Below are 14,071 nucleotides of genomic sequence, written 5' to 3'. Positions count from 1 at the left end.
CCAGCGCCTTGTGTTTGGGAGTCAGCAGCTGCTGGACTTTTGCGATTGCTTTCACTGTGCACTGAATGCCAGGACGGCACGTGCACGCTGAAACAACGAGCTGGGCAAGAGCAGGGAGGGAGCACGGCCATCAGAGAGCATCTGGCATCTTGCCCTGGAAAGGGCAGTGTTTTTGGAGTGTGCAGTAAAATAGTGTTTCTGGACAAGGGAGGCATAAGTGCGCTGTGCTCCTAAGCTATCTCCCTGCGCGACACACTGCCAAAGCTTTTCGCTATGATGCAGTCTAGTGCATACCCACACTACGGCTCTCCGGAGCTGTCCGAAGCCAAGCGCCGGTGGCCGGCGTCTTTCGGCTGAAGCAGCGCTTCGAAGCGGACGGCTGCCGCTCCGCTGTTGTGAGCGCGAAGCAGCCGCTTCTCCTGCTCCGGGAGCCGGACAGAGCGGTAGCTTGTACGAGGGCGAAGAACGTTGCCGCAGGGAGACGACATTGTGTGCACAGCCTTGCGACTGCTAGAGGACGGTGGCTAAAGCTACCTGCCTTTTCAATGCACTGCTGGCATGCTTTATTGAAGGTGTTCCGAGACAACTTTCCTGGGTTTTGACTTCGTCCTGATGCAGCCCCTCTTGGGAAATTGGAGCTCATCCCAGAAGGCTCGAGATGCAGAAAACTCGATGGCAGCTGCAGAAATGAAGGGCTGTGTTGAGTTGTCGAGAAGCAAGAACGTAGCCAGCGCCTTTTGTTTGGGAGTCAGCAGCTGCTGGACTTTTGCGATTGCTTTCACTGTGCTCTGAATGCCAGGAAGGCACGAGCACGCTGCAGCAACCAGCTGGGCAAGAGTGGGCAGAAGAGAACGGGCGTCAGACAGCAGCTTACATAGTACCATGGAAAGAGCAGTGTTTTTGGAGTGTGCAGCAAATCCGTGTTTCTGGGCAAGGGAGGCATAAGTGTGCTGCGCTCCTAAGCTATCTCCCTGCGAGACACACTGCCAAAGCTTTTCGCTATGATGCAGTCTAGTGCAGACGCACACTACGGCTCTCCGGAGCTGTCCGAAGCCAAGCGCCGGTGGCCGGCGTCTTTCGGCTGAAGCAGCGCTTCGGAGCGTACGGCTGCCGCTCCGCTGTTGTGTGCGCGAAGCAGCCGCTTCTCCTGCTCCGGGAGCCGGACAGAGCGGTAGCTTGTACGAGGGCGAAGAACGAAGCCGCAGAGCACCGGGCTTCTGCGCGCACCCTAAGGACTGCTAGAGGACCATGGTGGCCGCACGCCTGCCTCTTCAATTCCCTTCTAGCATCCTTATGGAAGGTGTTCCAGGACAAATTCCCGGAGTTTTGAATTCCTCGTGATGCAGCCCCTCGTGGGAAACTCGTGCTCGTCCTCTGAGTCTCCGACATGCAGAGACCTCGATGACAACTGCAGAAATGAAGGGCTGCGTTGAGTTGTCGAGAAGCAAGAACATAGCCAGCGCCTTGTGTTTGGGAGTCAGCAGCTGCTGGACTTTTGCGATTGCTTTCACTGTGCACTGAATGCCAGGACGGCATGTGCACGTTAAAACAACGAGCTGGGCAAGAGTAATCGAAAGATCACGGCCATCAGAGAGCATCTGGCATCTTGCCCTGGAAAGGGCAGTGTTTTTGGAGTGTGCAGTAAAATCGTGTTTCTGGACAAGGGAGGCATAAGTGCGCTGTGCTCCTAAGCTATCTCCCTGCGAGACACACTGCCAAAGCTTTTCGCTATGATGCAGTCTAGTGCAGACGCACACTACGGCTCTCCGGAGCTGTCCGAAGCCAAGCGCCGGTGGCCGGCGTCTTTCGGCTGAAGCAGCGCTTCGGAGCGGACGGCTGCCGCTTCGCTGTTGTGTGCGCGAAGCAGCCGCTTCTCCTGCTCCGGGAGCCGGACAGAGCGGTAGCTTGTACGAGGGCGAAGAACGTTGCCGCAGGGAGACGACATTGTGTGCACAGCCTTGCGACTGCTAGAGGACGGTGGCTAAAGCTACCTGCCTTTTCAATGCACTGCTGGCATGCTTTATTGAAGGTGTTCCGAGACAACTTTCCTGGGTTTTGACTTCGTCCTGATGCAGCCCCTCTTGGGAAATTGGAGCTCATCCCAGAAGGCTCGAGATGCAGAAAACTCGATGGCAGCTGCAGAAATGAAGGGCTGCGTTGAGTTGTCGAGAAGCAAGAACGTAGACAAGCGCCTTGTGTTTGGGAGTCAGCAGCTGCTGGACTTTTGCGATTGCTTTCACTGTGCACTGAATGCCAGGAAGGCACGAGCACGCTGCAACAACGAGCTGCGCAGGAGTGGGCAGAAGAGAACGGGCATCAGACAGCAGTTTACATAGTACCATGGAAAGAGCAGTGTTTTTGGAGTGTGCAGCAAATCCGTGTTTCTGGGCAAGGGAGGCATAAGTGCGCTGTGCTCCTAAGCTATCTCCCTGCGAGACACACTGCCAAAGCTTTTCGCTATGATGCAGTCTAGTGCAGACGCACACTACGGCTCTCCGGAGCTGTCCGAAGCCAAGCACCGGTGGCCGGCGTCTTTCGGCTGAAGCAGCGCTTCGGAGCGTACGGCTGCCGCTCCGCTGTTGCGTGCGCGAAGCAGCCGCTTCTCCTGCTCCGGGAGCCGGACAGAGCGGTAGCTTGTACGAGGGCGAAGAACGTTGCCGCAGGGAGACGACATTGTGTGCACAGCCTTGCGACTGCTAGAGGACGGTGGCTAAAGCTACCTGCCTTTTCAATGCACTGCTGGCATGCTTTATTGAAGGTGTTCCGAGACAACTTTCCTGAGTTTTGACTTCGTCCTGATGCAGCCCCTCTTGGGAAATTGGTGCTCGTCCCAGAAGGCTCGAGATGCAGAAAACTCGATGGCAGCTGCAGAAATGAAGGACTCTGTTGAAGTGTGGAGAAGCAAGAACGTAGCCAGCGCCTTGTGTTTGGGAGTCAGCAGCTGCTGGACTTTTGCGATTGCTTTCACTGTGCTCTGAATGCCAGGAAGGCACGTGCACGCTGCAACAACCAGCTGGGCAAGAGTGGGCAGAAGAGAACGGGCGTCAGACAGCAGCTTACATAGTACCATGGAAAGAGCAGTGTTTTTGGAGTGTGCAGCAAATCCGTGTTTCTGGGCAAGGGAGGCATAAGTGCGCTGCGCTCCTAAGCTATCTCCCTGCGAGACACACTGCCAAAGCTTTTCGCTATGATGCAGTCTAGTGCAGACGCACACTACGGCTCTCCGGAGCTGTCCGAAGCCAAGCGCCGGTGGCCGGCGTCTTTCGGCTGAAGCAGCGCTTCGGAGCGTACGGCTGCCGCTCCGCTGTTGTGTGCGCGAAGCAGCCGCTTCTCCTGCTCCGGGAGCCGGACAGAGCGGTAGCTTGTACGAGGGCGAAGAACGAAGCCGCAGAGCACCGGGCTTCTGCGCGCACCCTAAGGACTGCTAGAGGACCGTGGTGGCCGCACGCCTGCCTCTTCAATTCCCTTCTAGCATCCTTATGGAAGGTGTTCCAGGACAAATTCCCGGAGTTTTGAATTCCTCGTGATGCAGCCCCTCGTGGGAAACTCGTGCTCGTCCTCTGAGTCTCCGACATGCAGAGACCTCGATGACAACTGCAGAAATGAAGGGCTGCGTTGAGTTGTCGAGAAGCAAGAACATAGCCAGCGCCTTGTGTTTGGGAGTCAGCAGCTGCTGGACTTTTGCGATTGCTTTCACTGTGCACTGAATGCCAGGACGGCACGTGCACGCTGAAACAACGAGCTGGGCAAGAGCAGGGAGGGAGCACGGCCATCAGAGAGCATCTGGCATCTTGCCCTGGAAAGGGCAGTGTTTTTGGAGTGTGCAGTAAAATAGTGTTTCTGGACAAGGGAGGCATAAGTGCGCTGTGCTCCTAAGCTATCTCCCTGCGAGACACACTGCCAAAGCTTTTCGCTATGATGCAGTCTAGTGCATACCCACACTACGGCTCTCCGGAGCTGTCCGAAGCCAAGCGCCGGTGGCCGGCGTCTTTCGGCTGAAGCAGCACTTCGAAGCGGACGGCTGCCGCTCCGCTGTTGTGAGCGCGAAGCAGCCGCTTCTCCTGCTCCGGGAGCCGGACAGAGCGGTAGCTTGTACGAGGGCGAAGAACGTTGCCGCAGGGAGACGACATTGTGTGCACAGCCTTGCGACTGCTAGAGGACGGTGGCTAAAGCTACCTGCCTTTTCAATGCACTGCTGGCATGCTTTATTGAAGGTGTTCCGAGACAACTTTCCTGGGTTTTGACTTCGTCCTGATGCAGCCCCTCTTGGGAAATTGGAGCTCATCCCAGAAGGCACGAGATGCAGAAAACTCGATGGCAGCTGCAGAAATGAAGGGCTGCGTTGAGTTGTCGAGAAGCAAGAACGTAGACAAGCGCCTTTTGTTTGGGAGTCAGCAGCTGCTGGACTTTTGCGATTGCTTTCACTGTGCACTGAATGCCAGGAAGGTACGAGCACGCTGCAACAACCAGCTGCGCAGGAGTGGGCAGAAGAGAACGGGCATCAGACAGCAGCTTACATAGTACCATGGAAAGAGCAGTGTTTTTGGAGTGTGCAGCAAATCCGTGTTTCTGGGCAAGGGAGGCATAAGTGCGCTGCGCTCCTAAGCTATCTCCCTGCGAGACACACTGCCAAAGCTTTTCGCTATGATGCAGTCTAGTGCAGACGGACACTACGGCTCTCCGGAGCTGTCCGAAGCCAAGCGCCGGTGGCCGGCGTCTTTCGGCTGAAGCAGCGCTTTGGAGCGTACGGCTGCCGCTCCGCTGTTGTGTGCGCGAAGCAGCCGCTTCTCCTGCTCCGGGAGCCGGACAGAGCGGTAGCTTGTACGAGGGCGAAGAACGAAGCCGCAGAGCACCGGGCTTCTGCGCGCACCCTAAGGACTGCTAGAGGACCGTGGTGGCCGCACGCCTGCCTCTTCAATTCCCTTCTAGCATCCTTATGGAAGGTGTTCCAGGACAAATTCCCGGAGTTTTGAATTCCTCGTGATGCAGCCCCTCGTGGGAAACTCGTGCTCGTCCTCTGAGTCTCCGACATGCAGAGACCTCGATGACAACTGCAGATATGAAGGGCTGCGTTGAGTTGTCGAGAAGCAAGAACATAGCCAGCGCCTTGTGTTTGGGAGTCAGCAGCTGCTGGACTTTTGCGATTGCTTTCACTGTGCACTGAATGCCAGGACGGCACGTGCACGCTGAAACAACGAGCTGGGCAAGAGCAGGGAGGGAGCACGGCCATCAGAGAGCATCTGGCATCTTGCCCTGGAAAGGGCAATGTTTTTAGAGTGTGCAGTAAAATCGTGTTTCTGGACAAGGGAGGCATAAGTGCGCTGCGCTCCTAAGCTATCTCCCTGCGAGACACACTGCCAAAGCTTTTCGCTATGATGCAGTCTAGTGCATACCCACACTACGGCTCTCCGGAGCTGTCCGAAGCCAAGCGCCGGTGGCCGGCGTCTTTCGGCTGAAGCAGCGCTTTGGAGCGGACGGCCGCCGCTCCGCTGTTGTGAGCGCGAAGCAGCCGCTTCTCCTGCTCCGGGAGCCGGACAGAGCGCTAGCTTGTACGAGGGCGAAGAACGTTGCCGCAGGGAGACGACATTGTGTGCACAGCCTTGCGACTGCTAGAGGACGGTGGCTAAAGCTACCTGCCTTTTCAATGCACTGCTGGCATGCTTTATTGAAGGTGTTCCGAGACAACTTTCCTGGGTTTTGACTTCGTCCTGATGCAGCCCCTCTTGGGAAATTGGAGCTCATCCCAGAAGGCTCGAGATGCAGAAAACTCGATGGCAGCTGCAGAAATGAAGGGCTGCGTTGAGTTGTCGAGAAGCAAGAACGTAGACAAGCGCCTTTTGTTTGGGAGTCAGCAGCTGCTGGACTTTTGCGATTGCTTTCACTGTGCACTGAATGCCAGGAAGGCACGAGCACGCTGCAACAACGAGCTGCGCAGGAGTGGGCAGAAGAGAACGGGCATCAGACAGCAGCTTACATAGTACCATGGAAAGAGCAGTGTTTTTGGAGTGTGCAGCAAATCCGTGTTTCTGGGCAAGGGAGGCATAAGTGCGCTGCGCTCCTAAGCTATCTCCCTGCGAGACACACTGCCAAAGCTTTTCGCTATGATGCAGTCTAGTGCAGACGCACACTACGGCTCTCCGGAGCTGTCCGAAGCCAAGCGCCGGTGGCCGGCGTCTTTCGGCTGAAGCAGCGCTTCGGAGCATACGGCTGCCGCTCCGCTGTTGTGTGCGCGAAGCAGCCGCTTCTCCTGCTCCGGGAGCCGGACAGAGCGGTAGCTTGTACGAGGGCGAAGAACGTTGCCGCAGGGAGACGACATTGTGTGCACAGCCTTGCGACTGCTAGAGGACGGTGGCTAAAGCTACCTGCCTTTTCAATGCACTGCTGGCATGCTTTATTGAAGGTGTTCCGAGACAACTTTCCTGGGTTTTGACTTCGTCCTGATGCAGCCCCTCTTGGGAAATTGGTGCTCATCCCAGAAGGCTCGAGATGCAGAAAACTCGATGGCAGTTGCAGAAATGAAGGACTCTGTTGAAGTGTGGAGAAGCAAGAACGTAGCCAGCGCCTTGTGTTTGGGAGTCAGCAGCTGCTGGACTTTTGCGATTGCTTTCACTGTGCACTGAATGCCAGGACGGCATGTGCACGTTAAAACAACGAGCTGGGCAAGAGTAATCGAAAGATCACGGCCATCAGAGAGCATCTGGCATCTTGCCCTGGAAAGGGCAGTGTTTTTGGAGTGTGCAGTAAAATCGTGTTTCTGGACAAGGGAGGCATAAGTGCGCTGCGCTCCTAAGCTATCTCCCTGCGAGACACACTGCCAAAGCTTTTCGCTATGATGCAGTCTAGTGCAGACGCACACTACGGCTCTCCGGAGCTGTCCGAAGCCAAGCGCCGGTGGCCGGCGTCTTTCGGCTGAAGCAGCGCTTCGGAGCGGACGGCTGCCGCTCCGCTGTTGTGAGCGCGAAGCAGCCGCTTCTCCTGCTCCGGGAGCCGGACAGAGCGGTAGCTTGTACGAGGGCGAAGAACGTTGCCGCAGGGAAACGACATTGTGTGCACAGCCTTGCGACTGCTAGAGGACGGTGGCTAAAGCTCCCTGCCTTTTCAATGCACTGCTGGCATGCTTTATTGAAGGTGTTCCGAGACAACTTTCCTGAGTTTTGACTTCGTCCTGATGCAGCCCCTCTTGGGAAATTGGAGCTCATCCCAGAAGGCTCGAGATGCAGAAAACTCGATGGCAGCTGCAGAAATGAAGGACTCTGTTGAGGTGTGGAGAAGCAAGAACGTAGCCAGCGCCTTGTGTTTGGGAGTCTGCAGCTGCTGGACTTTTGCGATTGCTTTCACTGTGCACTGAATGCCAGGACGGCATGTGCACGTTAAAACTACGAGCTGGGCAAGAGCAGGGAGGGAGCACGTCCATCAGAGAGCATCTGGCATCTTGCCCTGGAAAGGGCAGTGTTTTTAGAGTGTGCAGTAAAATCGTGTTTCTGGACAAGGGAGGCATAAGTGCGCTGCGCTCCTAAGCTATCTCCCTGCGAGACACACTGCCAAAGCTTTTCGCTATGATGCAGTCTAGTGCAGACGCACACTACGGCTCTCCGGAGCTGTCCGAAGCCAAGCGCCGGTGGCCGGCGTCTTTCGGCTGAAGCAGCGCTTTGGAGCGTACGGCTGCCGCTCCGCTGTTGTGTGCGCGAAGCAGCCGCTTCTCCTGCTCCGGGAGCCGGACAGAGCGGTAGCTTGTACGAGGGCGAAGAACGTTGCCGCAGGGAGACGACATTGTGTGCACAGCCTTGCGACTGCTAGAGGACGGTGGCTAAAGCTACCTGCCTTTTCAATGCACTGCTGGCATGCTTTATTGAAGGTGTTCCGAGACAACTTTCCTGGGTTTTGACTTCGTCCTGATGCAGCCCCTCTTGGGAAATTGGAGCTCATCCCAGAAGGCTCGAGATGCAGAAAACTCGATGGCAGCTGCAGAAATGAAGGGCTGCGTTGAGTTGTCGAGAAGCAAGAACGTAGACAAGCGCCTTTTGTTTGGGAGTCAGCAGCTGCTGGACTTTTGCGATTGCTTTCACTGTGCACTGAATGCCAGGAAGGCACGAGCACGCTGCAACAACGAGCTGCGCAGGAGTGGGCAGAAGAGAACGGGCATCAGACAGCAGCTTACATAGTACCATGGAAAGAGCAGTGTTTTTGGAGTGTGCAGCAAATCGTGTTTCTGGGCAAGGGAGGCATAAGTGCGCTGCGCTCCTAAGCTATTTCCCTGCGAGACACCCTGTCAAAGCTTTTCGCTATGATGCAGTCTAGTGCAGACGCACACTACGGCTCTCCGGAGCTGTCCGAAGCCAAGCGCCGGTGGCCGGCGTCTTTCGGCTGAAGCAGCGCTTCGGAGCATACGGCTGCCGCTCCGCTGTTGTGTGCGCGAAGCAGCCGCTTCTCCTGCTCCGGGAGCCGGACAGAGCGGTAGCTTGTACGAGGGCGAAGAACGTTGCCGCAGGGAGACGACATTGTGTGCACAGCCTTGCGACTGCTAGAGGACGGTGGCTAAAGCTACCTGCCTTTTCAATGCACTGCTGGCATGCTTTATTGAAGGTGTTCCGAGACAACTTTCCTGGGTTTTGACTTCGTCCTGATGCAGCCCCTCTTGGGAAATTGGTGCTCATCCCAGAAGGCTCGAGATGCAGAAAACTCGATGGCAGCTGCAGAAATGAAGGACTCTGTTGAAGTGTGGAGAAGCAAGAACGTAGCCAGCGCCTTGTGTTTGGGAGTCAGCAGCTGCTGGACTTTTGCGATTGCTTTCACTGTGCACTGAATTCCAGGACGGCATGTGCACGTTAAAACAACGAGCTGGGCAAGAGTAATCGAAAGATCACGGCCATCAGAGAGCATCTGGCATCTTGCCCTGGAAAGGGCAGTGTTTTTGGAGTGTGCAGTAAAATCGTGTTTCTGGACAAGGGAGGCATAAGTGCGCTGCGCTCCTAAGCTATCTCCCTGCGAGACACACTGCCAAAGCTTTTCGCTATGATGCAGTCTAGTGCAGACGCACACTACGGCTCTCCGGAGCTGTCCGAAGCCAAGCGCCGGTGGCCGGCGTCTTTCGGCCGAAGCAGCGCTTCGGAGCGGACGGCTGCCGCTCCGCTGTTGTGAGCGCGAAGCAGCCGCTTCTCCTGCTCCGGGAGCCGGACAGAGCGGTAGCTTGTACGAGGGCGAAGAACGTTGCCGCAGGGAAACGACATTGTGTGCACAGCCTTGCGACTGCTAGAGGACGGTGGCTAAAGCTCCCTGCCTTTTCAATGCACTGCTGGCATGCTTTATTGAAGGTGTTCCGAGACAACTTTCCTGAGTTTTGACTTCGTCCTGATGCAGCCCCTCTTGGGAAATTGGAGCTCATCCCAGAAGGCTCGAGATGCAGAAAACTCGATGGCAGCTGCAGAAATGAAGGACTCTGTTGAGGTGTGGAGAAGCAAGAACGTAGCCAGCGCCTTGTGTTTGGGAGTCTGCAGCTGCTGGACTTTTGCGATTGCTTTCACTGTGCACTGAATGCCAGGACGGCATGTGCACGTTAAAACTACGAGCTGGGCAAGAGCAGGGAGGGAGCACGTCCATCAGAGAGCATCTGGCATCTTGCCCTGGAAAGGGCAGTGTTTTTAGAGTGTGCAGTAAAATCGTGTTTCTGGACAAGGGAGGCATAAGTGCGCTGCGCTCCTAAGCTATCTCCCTGCGAGACACACTGCCAAAGCTTTTCGCTATGATGCAGTCTAGTGCAGACGCACACTACGGCTCTCCGGAGCTGTCCGAAGCCAAGCGCCGGTGGCCGGCGTCTTTCGGCTGAAGCAGCGCTTTGGAGCGTACGGCTGCCGCTCCGCTGTTGTGTGCGCGAAGCAGCCGCTTCTCCTGCTCCGGGAGCCGGACAGAGCGGTAGCTTGTACGAGGGCGAAGAACGTTGCCGCAGGGAGACGACATTGTGTGCACAGCCTTGCGACTGCTAGAGGACGGTGGCTAAAGCTACCTGCCTTTTCAATGCACTGCTGGCATGCTTTATTGAAGGTGTTCCGAGACAACTTTCCTGGGTTTTGACTTCGTCCTGATGCAGCCCCTCTTGGGAAATTGGAGCTCATCCCAGAAGGCTCGAGATGCAGAAAACTCGATGGCAGCTGCAGAAATGAAGGGCTGCGTTGAGTTGTCGAGAAGCAAGAACGTAGACAAGCGCCTTTTGTTTGGGAGTCAGCAGCTGCTGGACTTTTGCGATTGCTTTCACTGTGCACTGAATGCCAGGAAGGCACGAGCACGCTGCAACAACGAGCTGCGCAGGAGTGGGCAGAAGAGAACGGGCATCAGACAGCAGCTTACATAGTACCATGGAAAGAGCAGTGTTTTTGGAGTGTGCAGCAAATCGTGTTTCTGGGCAAGGGAGGCATAAGTGCGCTGCGCTCCTAAGCTATTTCCCTGCGAGACACCCTGTCAAAGCTTTTCGCTATGATGCAGTCTAGTGCAGACGCACACTACGGCTCTCCGGAGCTGTCCGAAGCCAAGCGCCGGTGGCCGGCGTCTTTCGGCTGAAGCAGCGCTTCGGAGCATACGGCTGCCGCTCCGCTGTTGTGTGCGCGAAGCAGCCGCTTCTCCTGCTCCGGGAGCCGGACAGAGCGGTAGCTTGTACGAGGGCGAAGAACGTTGCCGCAGGGAGACGACATTGTGTGCACAGCCTTGCGACTGCTAGAGGACGGTGGCTAAAGCTACCTGCCTTTTCAATGCACTGCTGGCATGCTTTATTGAAGGTGTTCCGAGACAACTTTCCTGGGTTTTGACTTCGTCCTGATGCAGCCCCTCTTGGGAAATTGGTGCTCATCCCAGAAGGCTCGAGATGCAGAAAACTCGATGGCAGCTGCAGAAATGAAGGACTCTGTTGAAGTGTGGAGAAGCAAGAACGTAGCCAGCGCCTTGTGTTTGGGAGTCAGCAGCTGCTGGACTTTTGCGATTGCTTTCACTGTGCACTGAATGCCAGGACGGCATGTGCACGTTAAAACTACGAGCTGGGCAAGAGCAGGGAGGGAGCACGTCCATCAGAGAGCATCTGGCATCTTGCCCTGGAAAGGGCAGTGTTTTTAGAGTGTGCAGTAAAATCGTGTTTCTGGACAAGGGAGGCATAAGTGCGCTGCGCTCCTAAGCTATCTCCCTGCGAGACACACTGCCAAAGCTTTTCGCTATGATGCAGTCTAGTGCAGACGCACACTACGGCTCTCCGGAGCTGTCCGAAGCCAAGCGCCGGTGGCCGGCGTCTTTCGGCTGAAGCAGCGCTTTGGAGCGTACGGCTGCCGCTCCGCTGTTGTGTGCGCGAAGCAGCCGCTTCTCCTGCTCCGGGAGCCGGACAGAGCGGTAGCTTGTACGAGGGCGAAGAACGTTGCCGCAGGGAGACGACATTGTGTGCACAGCCTTGCGACTGCTAGAGGACGGTGGCTAAAGCTACCTGCCTTTTCAATGCACTGCTGGCATGCTTTATTGAAGGTGTTCCGAGACAACTTTCCTGGGTTTTGACTTCGTCCTGATGCAGCCCCTCTTGGGAAATTGGAGCTCATCCCAGAAGGCTCGAGATGCAGAAAACTCGATGGCAGCTGCAGAAATGAAGGGCTGCGTTGAGTTGTCGAGAAGCAAGAACGTAGACAAGCGCCTTTTGTTTGGGAGTCAGCAGCTGCTGGACTTTTGCGATTGCTTTCACTGTGCACTGAATGCCAGGAAGGCACGAGCACGCTGCAACAACGAGCTGCGCAGGAGTGGGCAGAAGAGAACGGGCATCAGACAGCAGCTTACATAGTACCATGGAAAGAGCAGTGTTTTTGGAGTGTGCAGCAAATCGTGTTTCTGGGCAAGGGAGGCATAAGTGCGCTGCGCTCCTAAGCTATTTCCCTGCGAGACACCCTGTCAAAGCTTTTCGCTATGATGCAGTCTAGTGCAGACGCACACTACGGCTCTCCGGAGCTGTCCGAAGCCAAGCGCCGGTGGCCGGCGTCTTTCGGCTGAAGCAGCGCTTCGGAGCATACGGCTGCCGCTCCGCTGTTGTGTGCGCGAAGCAGCCGCTTCTCCTGCTCCGGGAGCCGGACAGAGCGGTAGCTTGTACGAGGGCGAAGAACGTTGCCGCAGGGAGACGACATTGTGTGCACAGCCTTGCGACTGCTAGAGGACGGTGGCTAAAGCTACCTGCCTTTTCAATGCACTGCTGGCATGCTTTATTGAAGGTGTTCCGAGACAACTTTCCTGGGTTTTGACTTCGTCCTGATGCAGCCCCTCTTGGGAAATTGGTGCTCATCCCAGAAGGCTCGAGATGCAGAAAACTCGATGGCAGCTGCAGAAATGAAGGACTCTGTTGAAGTGTGGAGAAGCAAGAACGTAGCCAGCGCCTTGTGTTTGGGAGTCAGCAGCTGCTGGACTTTTGCGATTGCTTTCACTGTGCACTGAATGCCAGGACGGCATGTGCACGTTAAAACAACGAGCTGGGCAAGAGTAATCGAAAGATCACGGCCATCAGAGAGCATCTGGCATCTTGCCCTGGAAAGGGCAGTGTTTTTGGAGTGTGCAGTAAAATCGTGTTTCTGGACAAGGGAGGCATAAGTGCGCTGCGCTCCTAAGCTATCTCCCTGCGAGACACACTGCCAAAGCTTTTCGCTATGATGCAGTCTAGTGCAGACGCACACTACGGCTCTCCGGAGCTGTCCGAAGCCAAGCGCCGGTGGCCGGCGTCTTTCGGCCGAAGCAGCGCTTCGGAGCGGACGGCTGCCGCTCCGCTGTTGTGAGCGCGAAGCAGCCGCTTCTCCTGCTCCGGGAGCCGGACAGAGCGGTAGCTTGTACGAGGGCGAAGAACGTTGCCGCAGGGAAACGACATTGTGTGCACAGCCTTGCGACTGCTAGAGGACGGTGGCTAAAGCTCCCTGCCTTTTCAATGCACTGCTGGCATGCTTTATTGAAGGTGTTCCGAGACAACTTTCCTGAGTTTTGACTTCGTCCTGATGCAGCCCCTCTTGGGAAATTGGAGCTCATCCCAGAAGGCTCGAGATGCAGAAAACTCGATGGCAGCTGCAGAAATGAAGGACTCTGTTGAGGTGTGGAGAAGCAAGAACGTAGCCAGCGCCTTGTGTTTGGGAGTCTGCAGCTGCTGGACTTTTGCGATTGCTTTCACTGTGCACTGAATGCCAGGACGGCATGTGCACGTTAAAACTACGAGCTGGGCAAGAGCAGGGAGGGAGCACGTCCATCAGAGAGCATCTGGCATCTTGCCCTGGAAAGGGCAGTGTTTTTAGAGTGTGCAGTAAAATCGTGTTTCTGGACAAGGGAGGCATAAGTGCGCTGCGCTCCTAAGCTATCTCCCTGCGAGACACACTGCCAAAGCTTTTCGCTATGATGCAGTCTAGTGCAGACGCACACTACGGCTCTCCGGAGCTGTCCGAAGCCAAGCGCCGGTGGCCGGCGTCTTTCGGCTGAAGCAGCGCTTTGGAGCGTACGGCTGCCGCTCCGCTGTTGTGTGCGCGAAGCAGCCGCTTCTCCTGCTCCGGGAGCCGGACAGAGCGGTAGCTTGTACGAGGGCGAAGAACGTTGCCGCAGGGAGACGACATTGTGTGCACAGCCTTGCGACTGCTAGAGGACGGTGGCTAAAGCTACCTGCCTTTTCAATGCACTGCTGGCATGCTTTATTGAAGGTGTTCCGAGACAACTTTCCTGGGTTTTGACTTCGTCCTGATGCAGCCCCTCTTGGGAAATTGGAGCTCATCCCAGAAGGCTCGAGATGCAGAAAACTCGATGGCAGCTGCAGAAATGAAGGGCTGCGTTGAGTTGTCGAGAAGCAAGAACGTAGACAAGCGCCTTTTGTTTGGGAGTCAGCAGCTGCTGGACTTTTGCGATTGCTTTCACTGTGCACTGAATGCCAGGAAGGCACGAGCACGCTGCAACAACGAGCTGCGCAGGAGTGGGCAGAAGAGAACGGGCATCAGACAGCAGCTTACATAGTACCATGGAAAGAGCAGTGTTTTTGGAGTGTGCAGCAAATCGTGTTTCTGGGCAAGGGAGGCATAAGTGCGCTGCGCTCCTAAGCTAT

The sequence above is a fragment of the Lonchura striata genome, chromosome 18 (assembly GCF_050655825.1).
Source record: "Lonchura striata isolate lonStrDom1 chromosome 18, ASM5065582v1, whole genome shotgun sequence".
Lineage (NCBI taxonomy): Eukaryota > Metazoa > Chordata > Aves > Passeriformes > Estrildidae > Lonchura > Lonchura striata.
Note: the sequence above shows the minus strand (reverse complement) of the source record.